Source organism: Panicum virgatum, chromosome 1K, assembly GCF_016808335.1.
Source record: "Panicum virgatum strain AP13 chromosome 1K, P.virgatum_v5, whole genome shotgun sequence".
NCBI classification, from domain to species: Eukaryota; Viridiplantae; Streptophyta; class Magnoliopsida; order Poales; family Poaceae; genus Panicum; species Panicum virgatum.
The window spans coordinates 49,079,342-49,098,979 of NC_053136.1; the positions used below are offsets into that span (position 1 = coordinate 49,079,342).

The 19,638-nt window shown below is 46.8% G+C and overlaps 1 long non-coding RNA gene across 2 annotated transcripts; it reads right to left on the minus strand.

Moving 5' to 3' along the window:
• Window positions 1–1,216: 1,216 nt before the first annotated feature.
• Window positions 1,217–18,147, minus strand: LOC120639913. 2 transcript variants are annotated; one of them, XR_005661723.1, is made up of 6 exons: window positions 17,856–18,145; window positions 17,619–17,760; window positions 17,492–17,548; window positions 17,305–17,348; window positions 15,300–15,393; window positions 1,217–1,459 (listed from the first exon to the last, which is right to left on the minus strand). It is a non-coding gene; the product is annotated as an uncharacterized LOC120639913 (long non-coding RNA). The 2 variants fall into 2 exon arrangements; XR_005661722.1 differs by having other exon boundaries at window positions 15,300–17,348; window positions 17,856–18,147.
• Between the last annotated feature and the right edge of the window lie 1,491 nt (window positions 18,148–19,638).

The window sequence follows — 19,638 nt, forward strand, 5'->3', positions numbered from 1 at the left end:
AAAGGAAGGATCACTCTAAGCACCAATTCGTAAACACCTGTGGTTACATTAAGAAGTAGAAACATCAAGCACTAGTAGAAAGTCCCCTATACCATCTGCGGCTTGCTCCAGCTCCTTCTCTTAGGGCATGTACAGCTGCTGTTTTTTTGTTTCAAACAGACAACTTATACAATGAGCTGTCTATTTAGCTGTCTGCAGGGTGATTAATTTATCCTTTGACACACAAACTCATGGTGATCTAGTGCATATTGATCTTTGTAGTCATTTTGTTGCATACATAAGAGAATGCACAATACATTCAAATAATTCGTACGACTCTTAAAATAAGCATTTATATAATGTATATATTAATAATTTTATATAAAATGGTCTTAGGAATACATGATATGATATAATAATAAAGTCACCATTACATCGGACATGTGGCTCTAATTTTCTCTTAGCCCAAAACTGAATCAGAGTCAGAGCAAAAGCAAAAATGAACAATATAACATTTGTAAGGCATAGCAAAACTGAATCAGGACTCTATTTCTTGTGCCTATACAGCAGCGCCATCATCAGGAGGTGGACTCCACAACAGCGCCATCATCACGAGCTGAAAGCTTTGTTTCTTCTGAAGCCACAGCAGCACCATCATCACGAGCTGAAGGCTCTGTTTCTTCTAACTCCACAGCAGCGCCATATATCATCCAGGCCTCGTCATCTCCCGCAGCAACTCCTGCAACGGGCGTTTTCCCCGTCACCGCGCCTCGGAGCACGGGCCATCAGCCGTAGTCGAACGAGACGCCGGGTGGGCAGTCAATGCGGGTCGCGAGGGGGGTTTCTGAAAAAAATTCCTGCATGTCTACGGCAGTAGACAGCCCGTTGTACGTGCTCTTAGACGATGGGTGGCGGCACGAGCTTCAGAACATTGACTTTCCCAGCTGTCAGGCACTATGACACCAGCATCAAGGCATGATACATGTACATCTAGCTCGATGCCAATAATGAGGCCAACACTGCGGATCTCCTTTACATTGGGTTTCCGCTCAGCTTTGTACGAAGAAGCTGCTTGAAGTTCTCTCCCTTCTTGACACCTCCTTTACATGCTAGGTGAATCAGAATTTAGAACTTACCGCAGGTCTTGTTGACGTGGATCCAAGCAAGGCCATCATCAAGGTTGCGAGTTAGATGGTACAGGAACTTGTATTAGCAGGATGATTTTTCTAGGGGTAAAATTCACATATATGATCTTCAAAGCATAATTATCAAGTCTATGAGTCAGATGGGATAGGAACTTACAGCAAATTTAGCAAATGTATACGATCAGAAGATAGCAAAGTGATCTCATAAATCATGGAATAACTAATCACCTGGGTAATTGCTGAGCAAGTAGGACTGGTAGGGGCCAAGACAATTGGAATAAATATTAGTACCATGACAAAGAACTGGTGTACACCCTTCTTGTCATTTCAAGCATCTTCACATGCATGACCAATTCCAATAAGCAAAATTGTAAGCTATGTTTCTGGTTTTCTTATTTGCCGGACAATAAACATCAACAAAAAGTCATGAGCATCATAATAAATGTGTAGTTTGCTCGAATAACCAATGCTAAACAAATGTCATCTAACTCTATCGATCTGAACAAGACATGACATTTTTAGTGTTAATGATATAGCAAAAGGTTAACAGAATAAAAGTAGAATCAGTCATTATCCTAGACAATTATCAAGGGCACTGAAATTAGATTCTTGGTAACATGAAAAAGGCGAGCATTAAACCATAATATGTACTTGTTATCGCCATAAATTAACAAGGGTTAATTTATGGGCCGAAAGCAAGATGGGCTTAAAGCAAAAGATTGAGGAAGGCTTGTAAATCGGCTCCTGCGTGAGCATATGAGCCACATTGGCCGTGTATCCTTAGATTTAGTTCAAGATTAGAGATAGAGTCCAATCGGGACAAGATTAGTTTAGATTGTTTCCCAAGTCTCCGGACTATAAATATGTATCCTTTGTTATTCGTAAAGAGAGCGTCATCACGACTCGCAAACAACAACTCTCGGCGCATCGCCACCCCTAATCATAGGGTTTCAACCAAGTAAGTGACATGCTGCCCTGATCGCTTCTTGCGATCAGGGCATTATTGTTCTTGCTTTTACCTTGGTATTACTCGTACTGAAACGTTTTTGATGGCGAGTAGTACTAGTTATCATGATGTTCGTAGCATGACTTTTAGTAGATCTTTTGTGCTTTGTTACTTATCATCTGCGAATATCATGTTGTCTCTGTGCAGTCACGTTTCAATCTCTCGCTAGTTCTTATCGCATAGAACTAGTCGCACAGGGACAACACCCTGTTTCTTTCATGTTTAGTAGATCCGATCTGTTATGGTTTGCTCTTATCTTAAGAGTTGGCATAATATCTGCTGGGTTAGGCCTTGCAAACGGATTGGATGATCTGGTGGCGTAGTAGATGCTTTATCTTAGCCTTGATAGGGATTGTTCCGGGAATCGGCTCTTACTAGTTCTTAGGCCTCTGTTTTAGGTTATGGTTCAGTTGTTTGTTACGTTCTCTAGGCCTAATCACGTGTAGGATGTTCCGATCTAGTAGTGAAGCTGTTACCATCGTGGATTAAGATTAATTAGACTTGATTGAAGCAGTTTTATAGTGATTTGCTCTATTTATCATATCCGGATACAATCAGATCCCGTCTGACACCGGGACTCGATCAGCTCTTCAAAGCCGATGCAAGAGTCGTCCCGGGGAGCCGACCACGGCTTGGACTTACGTTTACATGTGTCTTTGTATGCAGGAAACTGTTCGGAGCACGTCTACACCCTCCTGATCGGGTATAGGTCAGGTGGCACGCCCGGCTTTCACACATTCTCCGGGCGCGTGACGGAAATTGCGGGCCGTCGACGAGGGAGCAGTGTCTGCCAGCGCACCAGCAACCTCCCGGCTCTTCGTGTTGCCCGTCGTTGCTCGCCGGTGGGTTTCGGTCGACAACACATTCTGGCACGCCTGGTGGGACACTCGGCAACATCCACCGCAATGATGACCGGAGCTCAAGATCAAGAACCCGCTCTCAAGCCCGTCACATATGATGAGCTTCCTCCTGAACACAAGAAGAAGTACGATGAGATCAAAGCTCTGCTGGAAGCCGATCTCATCGGCTCTTTTGAGAGGACTCGCAACCATGGCATCAAGTGGAAGGGGTTCTCACCAGAAGGCGCTCTGGACAATGTAGATCTGTCTGTACCATCTGAAGAATGCACCAGAGCCCTGCGTCAGGAGATGAACTACATGGTGGCCCATGCGCTTCATCGGCACTCTCAGAGCTTGATGAACGAACTCGAGCGCATGGCGCATCGCGTCATCCAGGAGATAATCAAGAACCAGTACTCTCCATCCGGGCCAATCCTGGGGAGTCATACAGAGGAAGCTGCACTGCATTCTAGGCCGCAACTGCCATTCTCGTTTGTAGCTCCCAGACCACACAGCTCGCCGATCTACGTCGTCCACAAGATCGGCGGTGATCCTGGAGAAGGCCAGTTCCTCACCGAGCCACCTAAGGAGATTCCGCACGGCTACACGTGCGCCTACATCCCTGATAGCGTCAGTCCAGCACGCTCGGTGCAGATGGTGAACCCAGGAGCTCCTGGAGCAGACGCAGAAAAACAAGCGTGGCTGGCAAAGTACGCTACTGGGCCGAATGCTGAGCCATCGGCCCCAGGAGTTCTCAGTGTGGAGCAGGTCAGTGCAATACTCAGAGACCAGTTCGGCATCCTGCCCAAGAGGAAAGCGATCGGCTATTCCAAGCCGTATCCAAGTGATTATGACTTGATCCCACTGCCACCCAAGTATCGGCTTCCTGAGTTCACCAAGTTCAACGGGTCAGAAGGAGCCAGCTCCATCGAGCATGTGAGCCGATACTTAACGCAGCTTGGGATGATCTCAGTATCGGATCCATTAAGGGTCCGGTTCTTTGGCCAATCCCTGACAGGCCCAGCTTTTGGATGGTATGCATCACTGGCTCCAGATTCGATCCGGACTTGGAGGCAGCTTTAAGATCAATTCCATACCCAGTACCACTCGGAAGCTGCAGAAGCCGGAATTGCCGACCTCGCCCAAGTCAGGCAAAAGCGAGGAGAGACCGTGTCAGAGTACATACAGCGCTTCAGGGAGGTCAAGAACCGATGCTACTCGTCACACATCACAGAGAAGGAGGCAGTCGATCTGGCTGTCCTGGGACTCGCTAAGCCGATCAAGGATGCGGCTTTCCAGTTGGAGTTCACATCTTTGGCTCACCTGGTGCAGAAGCTTACAACGTACGAGCATTACCATCCCGAGCTGTACCAGGACAAGTTCAAGCGCCATGTAAACATGGCACAAGCTGAGGAATCTGACGACTCTGGCGAAGAGCAAGAAGTAGCCGTGGCAGAGTGGACCCGGGGGGCAAATCCTGTCCCATGCAAGTGGATCAAGCAGCAGGGGCTTGTGAAGGGCTTCGACTTCGACGTAACCAAAACAAAGCAGATATTCGACCTGCTCCTCAAAGAAAACAGCTGAAGCTCCCAGAGAACCACAAGCTACCGACGCCACAAGAGCTGCAGGGGAGGCTGTACTGCAAATGGCACCACTCGTTCACTCATGCCACGGGTGAATGCAAGGAGCTGCGTCGACAGATCCAATCGGCTATCGAACAAGGCCGATTGATCCTGGCTCAACACACCATGAAGGTTGACACGAAGCCCTTCCCACCGGTTAACGTTGTGGAGCTGTCAGACTTCGGATCCGAAGGCCAGGATCTAGCATTCCAGATCAACATGGTGGGACCTGTGCGCCGCCATAACAAGCGGAGGAGAGAGGCCGCTTCTGGCAAACGACCGCAAGATGAACGTGAGTTGGAACAGCAGCATGTGATTGAAGAGCAAGTACGTCACATCCGCAATCAGCTTCCAGCTTCTAATCGGCTTCTGGAGAAATACCAGTACCAGTATCAGCTACGCCGCCGATACAAATCGGAGGAAGACGAGTACGAGCACCGCTCAGGAAGGACGCTGGGCAGGCGCCAGGCTACACGCGACCACTGGCATTGCCCGTTCTTCAGGTACTGTTGGAATTCCGGCATGAGCCGACTACCTACTATAGATGATTGCTTGGAGTGCAAGCCTCGAGGGCATCAACAAGACAAGACATCAGTGTTCCGGTGTTTGGGGCCCAGAACACGTCACGACGACCATGTGGGGCACCCATCCGGAGGTGATTCAGAGCTAGAGGAAGAAGACAGGTACCATCACCCACGGTGGTGTCCTGACAGGCTCAATCGGTCGCAGAAGCGCAGAATACAGCGCTTGCGCAACCTCGAAGACGCAGAAGCAAAGTATCTTGACGTGCTGAGAAAAGCGCGTCCGGATCTCTTGGAGCAAGTTAGGCGACCGCAGAGGGAAGAGAGGCGCCCCCCGAGGATGGAGTGGCGCCCCAAGCAGACAAAAGCCGATGAAAAGCCATCGGCTGACGTGAACATGGTGTTCGTGCTTCCGTTGGAGTTTCGAGCACCTCAACAGGAGGAATTGGCCATCGCGCAGCTGGATCTCGGCCCACGGCCAATCATTTTCGAGAAGCCCAAGGAGAAGAGCTACAAACACTTGAAGGGGTTATATCTCAAGGGCTTCATCAACGGCAAGCCTGTGAACAGGATGTTGGTCGACACTGGCGCTGCAGTCAACTTGATGACGTACTCTGTGCTGCGCCGATTGGGTCGTTCTTCTGCTGATCTGATCAAGACCAACGTGATGCTCAATGACTTCAACGGACAACCATCAGAAGCAATGGAGGTTCTTAATGTGGAACTGACAGTGGGCCGCAAGACTGTACCAGCATCGTTCTTCATCGTTAACAGCAAGGGTACATACACGGTGTTGCTTGGAAGGGACTGGATTCATGCCAACTGTTGTATCCCCTCCACAATGCATCAGTACCTCGTCCAATGGGACGGCGATGAAGTAGAAGTGGTCCCTGCAGACGATTCCAGCGAAGTCTCCGTCGCGGATATGCATGCTTGGGATGCAGAAGGACAAGAGCCGATCTCAGGGATCACCCTTGAAGACTGTGATCGGATCGAGGCGACAAAAAACGGATTGAGGCTGGTCTTATCCACTGGCCTCACAGAGTAAATGTATCCTGGCATGCCACGGGATGTAATAGAAATAGAGAGGCCGATCCCGGCGATCGGCCCCAAAAAAATAGGAAAATCCTGTTTGGGTTCGGAATTGTTACATCATGTACACACGATGGCCTTCTCTGGCAGTTGGCCACTCATCCACTATTTGATTTCAAATTATAATGGAAGTATAGAGGCGGCCAGCCCATGCGGTTGGCCAAATAATTTTTCTTGTCATCTCCCTGTGTTTGCCGCTGATCTTGCAGACAATGAAGACTCGCCTGCGTTCGCAGCTGGTTTCTCAGACGACGGCAAACTAGGATACGGGTTCACGTCAGCTGACGATTTGGAAGAAGTTGACATCGGTTCTGGGGATAAACCACGGCCGACATTTATCAGCAAAAAGTTGGATCCGTTTTTGCGTGAGGAGATGATTGCATTACTGAAAAAGTATCGGGACTGTTTTGCATGGGACTACACTGAAATGCCCGGTCTGGATAGAAGCATCGTCGAGCATCGGCTCCCGCTCAAGAAGGGGTTTCGGCCGTTTCAGCAACCAGCACGTCAGATGAAGGCCGAAGTCCTAGAAGAAGTTAAGAAAGAGGTGGAGAAGATGCTGGATGCTGGGTTCATCAGGCCGTGCCGGTATGCAGAATGGATCTCCAGTGTGGTGCCGGTACAAAAGAAAGATGGCCGATGGCGTGTCTGCGTCGATTTTAGAGATCTCAACAGAGCAACTCCAAAGGATGAATACCCAGTGCCTGTTGCAGAGACGTTGATCAATGCCGCTGCTGGCCATAAAATGATGAGTTTTATGGATGGCAACGCCGGTTACAACCAGATCTTCATGGCCCCAGAGCACGTGAACAAGACTGCGTTCAGAGTACCAGGTGCAGTTGGCTTGTTTGAGTACTTGGTTATGACCTTCGGACTGAAAAATGCCGGTGCAACGTACCAACGTGCTATGAATTACATTTTTCATGATCTCATCGGCAAGCTGGTAGAGATTTATATTGATGACGTTGTGGTCAAGTCCAAGTCAACTACGGAGCATTTAGAAGATCTGCGTCAAGTTATGGAGCGGACTCGAAGGTTCGGGCTCAAAATGAACCCAAAGAAGTGTGCCTTCGGTGTATCGGTCGGTCAATTTCTGGGATTCCTGGTGCATGAACGGGGAATCGAGATCGGCCTAAAGAGTCAAGAAGCTGTGAAGACGATGAAGCCACCTACTACGAAGAAAGAATTGCAGAAGCTCATAGGTAAAATCAACTTTGTCAGACGGTTTATCTCTAATCTGTCTGGGCGCATTGAGCCGTTCATGGGTCTAGTGAAGATCAAATCTGATGATGAGTTTCGCTGGGGGCAGAACAACAGCAAGCTTTCGATGAGATCAAAGAATATTTGTCAAAGCCTCCAGTGTTGGTTCCTCCTCAGCATGATAGGTCGTTTTATGTGTACCTATCCGTGGGTGACACTTCTATTGCTTTAGTGTTGGTTCAGAAGCATGACGGCCAGGAGAGGGTGGTTTTCTACCTCAGCAGACGCATGTTAGACGCCGAGACCAGGTACCCTGAAATCGAGAAGCTTTGCCTTTGCTTATACTTTACATGTACAAAGCTTCGTCATATTTTGCTCTCGGCGGAAACAATTGTTATATGCAAATCAGATGTCATAAAACACATGCTGTCGGCTCCTGTCCTGAGAGGCCGACTTGGAAAATGGATGTTTGCATTGTCAGAGTTTGATATCCGATACCAGCCTGCAAAAGCAGTCAAGGGACAAGCACTGGCGGATCTTGTTGCGGACAGGATCAGCACTGATATTGCTGTAGTATTTATTCGTGCTTGGGCTATATTCTTTGATGGATCGGCTTGTGATGATGGGTGCGGTGTGGGAATTCTGTTGGTCTCGCCTTGTGGGGCGACATATTCTTTTTCCATCAGAATGACTGCCTCATGCACCAATAATTTGGTGGAATATGAAGCCGTTCGCAAAGGGATGGAACTACTCCTTGAAGCTGGAGCAGAGGCGGTGGAAATTTTTGGGGACTCAAAATTGGTGATTTCTCAGCTCACGGAGGAATATAGATGTGAGAGCGAGGCTCTTTTCTCAATATGGATGCAGTGCCGTGAGTTGATGTCACAATTTAGATACATCAATTTCCACTGGATACGCAGGACTCTGAACAATGAAGCCAATGATTTGGCACAGATGGCTTCCGGGTACAGGGAAGCAGCCGATGGAGTCGATGTGGAAGTTCAGTTTCTAGAACCCGGAGACTGGAGAGCCGATATCTTCAATTACTTGAAGGATTCGGCTCGGGGGGCACCCTGAAGGATAAGACTCAAGGCCATGAAGTATGTTCTGATAGGGGATGACATGTTCTACAGGACCTTGGAAGGACTACTGCTCAAATGTCTGGGGCCTTCAGAGTCAAATCGGCTCTTGCATGAGGTACATGAAGGAGCCTGCGGTACTCACCAATCGGCTCATAAGATGAAATGGCTGATTAGGCGATCGGGTTATTACTGGCCCACTATGCTTGAGGATTGTTTCAAATATTACAAGGGATGTCAAGCATGTCAGAAGTTTGGCAAAATTCAGATAGTGCCAGCATCAGTGATGAATCCTATCATCAAACCTTGGCCATTCAGAGGATGGGGCATGAACATGATTGGACAGATCAACCCGTCGTCTAGCAAGGGTCACCAATGGGTCTTAGCTGCCACAGATTATTTCACAAAGTGGGTAGAGGCAGCGCCGGTCAGTAGCATCGAGAGATGTGATCAGCTTTGTCAAAGAACACATCATTCATAGGTTTGGGATCCCTCAGACCATTACGACCGATGGAGGATCGGTCTTTATATCAGAGGAGTTCAGAAAGTTTGCCGATGACATGGGGATTAAGCTGATCAGATCATCTCTGTATTATGCCCAAGCTAATGGACAAGCTGAAGCATCCAACCAGAGCCTTATCAAGCTCATAAAGAGAAAGATCGATGAATATCCTAGGCGCTGGCATGAGGTGTTATCAGAAGCTTTGTGGGCATATCGTATTTCATGTCATGGGTCCACCAAGACGTCGCCGTACCATCTAGTCTACGGCCAGGACGCTGTGCTACCATGGGAAATCACGGCTGGATCAAGGCGTGTTGAGTTTCAGAATGATCTATCTGCCGAACACTATGCAGCCTTGATGAAAGATAACATGGAGGACCTGACAGAGCTAAGGCTTTGGTCGCTGGAAAAAATCAAAGAGAACAAAGCTAAAGTTGCCCGTGCATACAACAAGAAGGTCAAGCCTAAGGATTTCCGAGTTGGAGATTTGGTTTGGGAGGCGGTATTGCCATTGGGAACTAAAGACAAAAAGTTTGGTAAATGGTCTCCAACTTGGCATGGGCCGTACAAGGTTGATCAGGTTTTGCCTGGGAACGCATACATGCTCGAGGAATTGGACGGTGTCAAGTTTCCTGTTGCTGTCAATGGTCAGCATCTCAAGAGGTATTTCCCGAGCATGTGGGAAGGCGAGTAATGAAAGCCGATGACGTCCATCTGGCTATATCACGACAGGCCAACACGTTGAGTTGGCCAGTAAAAAAAAAGAGTCATGAAAGGCCAACACGTTGAGTTGGCCAGTAAAAAAAAAAGAAAAATCATGACAGGCCAACACTTTGAGTTGGCTAGTGATAAATATGAAAAGCGAACAGCCGATGTGTGACCATCGACTTAAGATGTTTTAAAAGAACAGTTATAAGTCTCAAATTAACAGGCGGTACTAATTCTCTCTTGAGCCTATCTACTGGTTCAGGAATTCCACTATGGCATGGATGGCTTCAGTACGGACGGCGTCTGCTCGTGCTACAATCGCTTCGTCATCCTTGTCATCGCCTGTGACTATCTGCCGACTCAAGGTGCTGATGTCTGCAAACTCTGCTTGTATCTGCTTGGCTATTTCCTGGGTTTCTTGCTTGGAGTTTGCGATGGAGGTTTCTTCGGCCTGGATGAGTTCTTTGGTGGTGCGGACCTTTTCTTCGAGTTCCGCCAGTTCTTTCTTCAGGAGGTTGAGTCGGTTCACATTGGCAGACACGTCAGCTTTGATATCTAGAGTTGCCTTCTTCTGGTTGAGGGCCTTGCACTTTTGGGTAATGTAAGCTTTCAGAGAAGTTTGAGAGCGACGTGCTTCCATCCTTTGTTGTGCTTTACTGACTTCTATCCGAAAGAATGGGAGGTTGCTGGCCGACCAGAGCTTGATTTGCAATGGCTCTGGAAGTTGGGATTCTATTTGCTCGAAGATGTTCTTTATTTTGCTGGAATTGTCAACCAGAGCGGTGATTGGAGCGGATAGAAGATCCTTGATGAGTTGAAGCTGATGTGTCAAGTTAGCCGATTGCTGCAGAGATAATGTTTCTGCTCCAGGGACAATCAGACCCATTGATGCCGGGTCGAAGGAAAGCAAACCTGAAATGTCAAAGCTCTATGGACATCTTTGGAGTTAGAACAAGGTGCATTTATGAAGTTATCGGCTGGTTCAGAATTGGTTTTGTAATGTCACCTGTTCTGGAGAAGAAGTGTTGGTCGGTTCAGGAGCAATCGTCCTATCAGAACTGGTATTAGCGTCAAGAGCATCGACTGTATCAGCTTGTTCTTCATTTATATCCATCAGTGCATCAGGAGTTGCAGCCGTCTCATGTTGATTCAGGCCTTCTGCATTGGAGGTTTCTTCAGCTGCATCCTGAAAAATAGAATTACAGTCAACCAGAGTATATATGTCTGAAATAAAGAAGTTCTTGAATGATGAGTTACCTGGTTGGTGTTGGACTCTGATGGGCTTGGAGAAGTTGGTACTGGTTTCTTGATTACTCGCCTGGTGATCATCTTCCTTTTCTTGGTCAAGACTCGGGGGGCAACTACTGCAGAAGTTTGTCTTCGTTTGAAAGCCGACTGAAGTAAGTCTGGCTGGACAGTCATTATCACTTTCTTCATTGGTGGTGATCCTTTGCAGAAAAGTACATCAGGAGCAATTGGAAAAAGGTGAAATGGTTCCCCAGTACTGGTCATGGGTTCTGGGCCATCTTGTTGCTGCTAACAGGATGAGCAGGATTAGCCAAGAGAAAAGGATAGAGGACTTAGGAAGAATAAAATGCACAAATTCAGTACCTCTTCCTCGAGGATTATATATTCAGGATCGATTTGCTGCAGTCGAGGACCTAGAGCTTTTCTGAAGACATGAGTTCTCCACATGTTCCACCAAGTATCAAAGCCGATTGATGAAGAGATAAAGAACAGATCGGCTGGTATTGGGATGTGGAGGTCATCAAACATGCTGTAGCATCTTGAACTGGTGAGACCATCGGGCAGATCGGCTCTGCTCTCCACCAAGTGGTGAATATGGAAGTGAGGAGGGACCTGTCCTAGACCAAGTTGCCGAGCTGCTACGACTGGCTGGTAAGATTCATAGCCTGGCTTGATAATTCTATTAGAGGTGCTGATGCCAACAGGAAGGAAGCTAGGTCGAATCATCAAAGAATACAGATGCCGAGTGCTGTCGTCATCGGCAAAGTTATCTAATCTAAAGGCAGTTGGGTTTTCGAAGGATTCAGATTCAGTAAATGGAAAGTAGAGGGGATTATCTAGTCCTTTGTAGAAGACTCTGAACCAGTTTGCTACATCTATTGAGTTCAGTTTACTGCTGGGGAGACTGAATAAAGCTTGGCCATAGCTTGTGCATCTAATTGGTTTGCCACTCTCATTAGGGAAAGAGTTCTTGGTCAGGCCTTGGAAGTTGGGAATATGATGCTGGAAGTACAGCTGTGCCCATAACTGAATGAACCACCAAGGGGCTCCAGTTCTCAGTTTCTTGTGGTTGAGCAGATAGGATGTCATTAAGTGGAGATATCTATATGTTTCTCCAAGAAAAAGTTTGCCTAGGCCAGTGTGATTACCATGGGCCAGGTGATAGGCCAAGGGGAGATAGTTCTTAGTTGGAGCTAAAGAAGGGCCACAGAAGATGAAGTGCTCTAGCCAAAGATTTAAGAATGCTGTGTGTTCCTTCTCAGTCACTGGACCTTTTGTTTTCATGTGCTGACTCATGTAAGTACCCCAGTTTGTGCAGTTGACTTTGGAAGAAAGTTTAAAGGGGACTTCTGCCATTTTGTGAGCAGCAGGATTAGTAGAGCAAATGTCTAGTCCGGTGATCATGACAATATCTAGCAGAGTAGGGGTCATGGGTCCGTGACCAAAAAGGAAACAATTCAGAGCATCAGACCAGAAATAGCCGATGGTTTTCAGAAGATTTTTGTCTTTGTCAAGGGGTGACAGTGATAGGCTAAGTGCATCGGCTATGCTCAAATCTTGCCACAAGGGCAAGTGGGTTTTTGCTACTCTGTTATACCATGTCATCCAGCTTTCAGGTGGATTAGGCCAGGCTCTTAAGCAGTCGGCCCAGAGGTTCAAATCGATGTTTTGGCTCACAAAAGGAATCCTATTTGCTTCACAAGAGATCAAATCTGTGGGGGTTTCATGGGTTTGTGGGCCAAGACAGAAAGATTTTGGATTGAAGGGATGCGGCAGAAGGATGTCTGACACCTGAAGTTCAGAAGTTCAGAAATATGCGTTTGGTGTCATGTTTCAGAGTTTCAGAAGCTTAGTGAGCTGAAGAAAACTAAAAGATTAGGCCGAATATTACCTTCAGGCCATGGATTGCCGCATCGTTAGAGCTTGTTGTCTGAACTGCAGAATCCGCCATGGTCACAGATATGTGGACTTAGGGTTTGGTTGTTAGAGATTCTGGTTCGAATTCCGGCTGCCTGGAGAGTTCTTGCTCGGATTTGTAGAGTTTGGTTTTCGAATTGCACTCGAATTTGAGGGTTCGTCGAGTTTGGTTCAGACTGGAAGTATTATTCTTGTGCGTGTTACTTCTAGTTTGAATTTCGTCGGCTCTTGGATATTTATGGAAGCCTGATGCGTTGCCATCGGCTTTTTGGGAAAGTAAATGAAGACACACAAGATTGACGGAACTCGATTTCATTAAAGGAAAGTTTATTACAGGGAAAGCCGATTTTACAAAGGAATCAATCCTTCGGCTTTGTGATTCTACCCTTATGGTATTACTACTGTTCGTAGGTACCTAGTACCTACGACGCTTGGGGCTTCGGGCTGGCACATCCCCGCTGCCGTCGTCGTCGTCGCTGCTGAAGGCGCTGCTGCCGCCTTCAGACCCGGAGTCGCTCCAGCCGCCGTCGTCGCCGCTGACCTCCTCTTCGCTGTCCTCCTCGGAGGACCCGAGGAACTGGAAGGGCTTTCCGCCCATCGGCTCGTCGTCATCGGAGGGGGAGTCGATCTCCTCTTCCGAGGAAGAGTCGACTCCGTCCGATGAGGGGTCTTCTTCCTCGTCCTTCTCCGACTCTTCTTGGAACAGGAGTCGGAGGTCTTCTCCTTCGGTCATGGGTTCGTCCTCCTCGGAGGCGACCCCGAAGTCGAACTCCTCTGCGTCCCAGTGCAGAGGAGCCAGCGCCTCGTAGGCCGCTGTTGGGTCCCACTCAGGGGTCGGCTCTCGGCTCTCTGGGATAGAGTCGATGGAGGAGGCCGAGAGGGAGGAAGAAGAAGAAGGGGAAGAGGAAGAAGAAGAAGAGTCTCCGAACGAGTTGGAGCCGGAGGAGGAAGAGATGGCCATGGCTGTTGGAGGATTGGGGTGGTTTCTGTGCTACTGGCTTTGGGAAGAAGATGGAGTTTTGCTGTGAAGAAGAGCCGATGCAGAGGGAGGTTAAATAGTAAGAAGATAGAAGATGGATCGGCAGTTTCACATTTTACGAGGAGCCAGTTGCAGAGATGTTGCGTCTTCCTTGGTGGTTGCAGTATGATTAATGAGCATTAACGGGAAGATGAAGCGACGGATTGGTTTTGGAACTATCGTTGCCAAAACCAGGGGGCATGTGTTATCGCCATAAATTAACAAGGGTTAATTTATGGGCCGAAAGCAAGATGGGCTTAAAGCAGAAGATTGAGGAAGTCTTGTAAATCGGCTCCTGCGTGAGCATATGGGCCACATTGGCCGTGTATCCTTAGATTTAGTTCAAAATTAGAGATAGAGTCCAATCGGGACAAGATTAGTTTAGATTGTTTCCCAAGTCTCCGGACTATAAATATGTATCCTTTGTTATTCGTAAAGAGAGCGTCATCACGACTCGCAAACAACAACTCTCGGCGCATCGCCACCCCTAATCCTAGGGTTTCAACCAAGTAAGTGCCATGCTGCCCTGATCGCTTCTTGCGATCAGGGCAGTATTGTTCTTGCTTTTACCTTTGTATTACTCGTACTGAAGCGTTTTTTATGGCGAGTAGTACTAGTTATCATGATGTTCATAGCATGGCTTTTAGTAGATCTTTTGTGCTTTGTTGCTTATCATCTGCGAATATCATGTTGTCTCTGTGCAGTCACGTTTCAATCTCTCGCTAGTTCTTATCGCATAGAACTAGTCGCACAGGGACAACACCCTGCTTCTTTCATGTTTAGTAGATCCGATCTGTTATGGTTTGCTCTTATCTTAAGAGTTGGCATAATATCTGCTGGGTTAGGCCTTGCAAACGGATTGGATGATCCGGTGGCGTAGTAGATGCTTTATCTTAGCCTTGATAGGGATTGTTCCGGGAATCGGCTCTTGCTAGTTCTTAGGCCTCTGTTTTAGGTTATGGTTCAGTTGTTTGTTACGTTCGCTAGGCCTAGTCACGTGTAGGATGTTCCTATCTAGTAGTTAAACTGTTACCATTGTGGATTAAGATTAATTAGACTTGATTGAAGCAGTTTTATAGTGATTTGCTCTATTTATCATATCCGGATACAATCAGATCCCGTCTGACACCGGGACTCGATCAGCTCTTCAAAGCCGATGCAAGAGTCGTCCCGGGGAGCCGACCACGGCTCGGACTTACGTTTACACGTGTCTTTGTATGCAGGAAACTGTTCGGAGCACGTCTACACCCTCCTGATCGGGTATAGGTCAGGTGGCACGCCCGGCTTTCACACATTCTCCGGGCGCGTGACGGAAATTGCGGGCCGTCGACGAGGGAGCAGTGCCTGCCAGCGCACCAGCAACCTCCCGGCTCTTCGTGTTGCCCGTCGTTGCTCGCCGGTGGGTTTCGGTCGACAACAGTACCTTAATTGCAGGCTTCACAGAACTGAATTGCATGCTCATAGACTTTGCAACCAAATCAGGCATCAATGCAGTTGCCAAATCCAAAAGTTGAGCCCTGAATTTCAAATCATCACTTCAGGTAAAAGTCAGAATCCAACTGGAATCTGCAATCTAAGAAATTATAAGAATCTAAACTCGTATGAACCTTGTCATACTATCTTTAGTAAGAGTTGGTTTCATGTGTTGAACTATCATCCACTAGCTCTGCTTTACAGTTTTTTGTCATCCAATGACTTTCTTATCAAATCAAGGAAGAACTTGCCAATGACACCTTTGTCTCATATGGAAGTTATCTCACTTATGTACTAGTTCAACCAAGCAGGGAAAATCTCTGAGCCTCTCATTAGAAACATTTCATTTCTAAAACATTGTGCACATTTCAAGTTTGGCTTTTTTGGATGTTCAACTTATGTGTAGAAAACATAATATCCTTTGAATACAGTCCATATGTACATAAGGATTTCTGACAGTTTTCTCATTGGTCTTCCCCATTCAACGTGGAACTCAATATTTTGATAGAAATAGTTGTAGGAATAGAAACTCTGTTTGGTTGCATTTAACGAAACAATGTGCAGATAGATCACCCAAGTAGTTTTTTGTTATAAGATATAATTCAAAGCACCATAAATCTTTAAGGCATTATATAAACAATAGAGGCTTTATATTAGTTTTTCAAGTAAAAGCAGATCGTTTGTCTTAAAACGCTCCATGAACCACAACATTCAGACATATTGTGGACATTGTAATTAATTTTTCTAGGACAAACATCTACAAAAGGTAGTAGACTTGCATACATAGATTAAAATGTATCAACCCATTAATCATTCGGGGATACTATTATAGAACCAGCCAGTTCCTACTTTGAGTTTCTCTGTGAATTCATAGGGTGCAATAACTCTAAAAATAGACGATGCAGTGTATGAAGTCAGCTCTTTAACACATGACTGATTGAGTGATGATATACGCTTCTTTATCATATAATAACTGATCTCGCTGTTGCTTCCTCTTGTTCTGTCTACCAAATCGATAGAGTGATGATTTAAACTTCTTTACCATATAATAACTGATATGAAAACTGTCATTTCCCAGCAACTCGTCATTGCTTCCTCATGTTCAGTCTAGTAAATCTATGTTTATACGAGCTGTAGTCATCTTTATAAGGACGAAAACAAATAAACAATCTCCTGCATACTGACAAAAGTCTTCTTTCTTCGGACATCCTGTTCTGTTGGCATAATGCTTGGTAGCATTTCATTGCAGCTAAGCATATATTTATAGGTCACCTACCACAAATCTGTAATTACCATTTTGTATTAGTTATAAATATATATTATGAAGCAAAATAACTAATTGCAGCACTGCACATTAACATCATGGCATGTGCCCTGTAGATATTCAATTAAGAAGCCGTTTGTAAATAGCAAGTTTCAGAATCTGGTCGGAAGGCATAGTCACCATACACAATAGGGAAAGAAGTATCGTGAGGAAGGAGAATGAATGTACGCTAGTAAGGTCCTCAATCCAAAGGAATAAATAAAAAATACAAGTATGTTTTCTTAAGCTGAAAACTATCATTATCTTTTTCAAAGGAAAACAATTAAATGGCTGTCAGGTTCCCTAGAAATAGCTTCCATGCCCTATACCATAGATCAAACATAAACTTTTGCACCAAATATCAATCTACATCGCGAAAGAAGAAATGCTCTTGAAATTTGAAAATCAAGCTACAGAAGCCACAAAATAAAAAAAAGTTAATCATGGATGACTTAAACGCTCCTGAAGGCTTTGGAGAAGGAAGACTAGCGAAGTCTTCCAATTTCCAATGTAAGATTCAGAACTATCTTAGTTGTGAAAATAGCTTCTGTAAATCATTTATACCTTGGCAAAGCTTACAAAGTAACACATCCACAACTTCCCTAATTTAGTTACATCCATTTTTTCCATTTCAATTATAAAGCAAACTTACTTGGCTGAGAAACTGCTATCAAAAAGCTCGGCAAGGACTCTGATCTGAACAAGGAATAGAAAATTTCAGGAATGACAAATATACAAACATTCAGATAATGTAACCAATCCATTTTGCATTCTACTTATAGGGAAATCTTGCATGCACACATATACATCCAAGGAAGAGGTAGGAACCTAGGCCTCACCTTTCAGGGGCTGGAAGTGTATGAAGGTGGCCGCCTGGACAGAGTATTGAGGCGGCTCTGCAGGGTTCAGCTAACGGGGTAGTATACACAAAAACAAAGAAACAAGGCAATTTCAAGATGTAATTACCTGGATATGCAACGTCTCTAGGAAGGGAAAGCACTTGAGTAAGTTCATCACTGATTCCATGTTCTCCTTGCTTGAGAACGTCACAGTGATGGCCAGAATCTTCATGCTATTGAGAGGAGCGCGCAATCCGTTTGCTAACCTTCTGCAATGTACAGGCGCAATAATGCCTCTTGGGCTCAGCTATCTCAGACCCAGAAGAGCAAGAAGTGAATTCAAATACTGTAACCAGTTAACTACCTTCTGAGCAGCAGGCTTGTCGATGCCGTCGAAGAAATCCCAGAAACCCAGGAGGCCAGGACGAAGAACGACATCTTGTGGCCGGGGTGACTAGTCGCTCATGCCCAACAGCACGCTGTCCAGCCAGCGCGAGAGCGAGCGGGAGGCGGGCGGCGCGGCGCGGAGCTCGGTCGGGGCGGGGGCGAGCTCGGGCCGACGCCAACTCTGGCAGCTTCATGTTGGCGAGCGCGACGAAGCCGTCGTCTGTGCAATTGATCTCGGTGTGGCGTCAGAAGCCGTCGGAGCCGTCCCTGAGCGCCCACTCGGTTGGGAACCGAGGGTGGAACCCCGGCGCGTAGCCGTAGATGGGTGGGCAGACCGCAGACGCCGTAGGGCCTGCAGGCGCGGTAGTCGTCAGCGGGTAGGACCAGAACAGGCTCAAGAGGGGCGAAGCTACATACAAATTAGGGGTCCATGTGAAAAAAATTTGCAATTTTAGAACTGCAAACATTGACCACTAAGTGATTTTGACACTCCCTGTGAATGATACTGTGAGACCATCTGTGTCTACAAAATGTGGGTCCAATGTCAAAATAGTAAAGGCCAATGTTTGCAGTCCTTGCACTCACAAGATTTTGCAAAAACAGTTATTAGATCTAATTTGCCCACAACTCAACTATACAGTCACAAAGATAGTGCACCTACTTCAATTTGCTCTAACTTCGCCAGAACCGCGTCATGTCGATCCACATGAGGCACTCGATCTGGCCGGAGGAGTTGGCGACGAAGAGCGTGAGCACAGGCCTCGGCACCGAGTGCGGGGACGAAGAGGAAGGTGAGGAGGGCGGTGGACCTGAGGTTGGGCACGCCGGAGAACTGGAAGCCGTTGCACGCCCGCTTCCGTAGATCCGCATGGACCGCCGGTGGCCAGATCCATCATGTAGAGGGCGGCCCCTATGGCCTCCAGCGCCGACGAGGCAGACCACGATGGTGAGCGAGGAGGGGGAAAAGGAAAGCGGCGAAAATGGGATATGGAAATGGATTGTGGGTTTGAACTGCGGCCACAGCGGGTGCAGGAAGGGTGTTTTCGCCAAAGCGATGGGCGGGCAGTTTTGTGCAAAACTGTCATCAATTCCATTTTTTTCTTCTTCGTGTTGAAATATTTTCTACTATAGGGGTTTGAGTGCAAAAAAAAGCGAACACTGTTACTGTTTACGGAGGGCCTCTCCAGACCGCGGTTGATTTCGAGAAAGTATAAGGGCTTTTTGTAAATTTTCATGAGCCTGCCTGGGTGCTTGCGGACGGCCAGATCGCCGCGATCCAACGGCCGCGAAACCGAACGACGTCGACACGCCAGGAATAGGGCGTACCGATTGCATATGCTGTGGAAAAAAATCTAGGCGGGAACAAGACCGGAAACGGTTGGGATAATTTCTCGACCAGATTCACAGTTCCTGTATTTAAACAGAAATTTTCCCGTCTAACTCCCGTATTTAAGCTGGGGAAGTCATATATTAGCAAGGGTAGCGATGCAGAAGAGATAGAGGCCCTAGCATGTAGAGAAGGGCAGAAGCTTGCAGTGGAATGGTGCAAGCAAAGATTGATCTTGGAGTTAGACTGCAGGTCTCTCGTTGAAACAATGAAGAAACGGGAACGGAACAGATCACAGCTTGGCTTCATTCTAGAAGAAGTGCTGGAGTTGGCTGATCAACTCCCAGAGTGGAAGATAGCCCACACGAGAAGAGAGCGTAATGGCGTTGCATACGAGCTCGCGTAGTTGGCACGGCGAACACGACATTCGGCG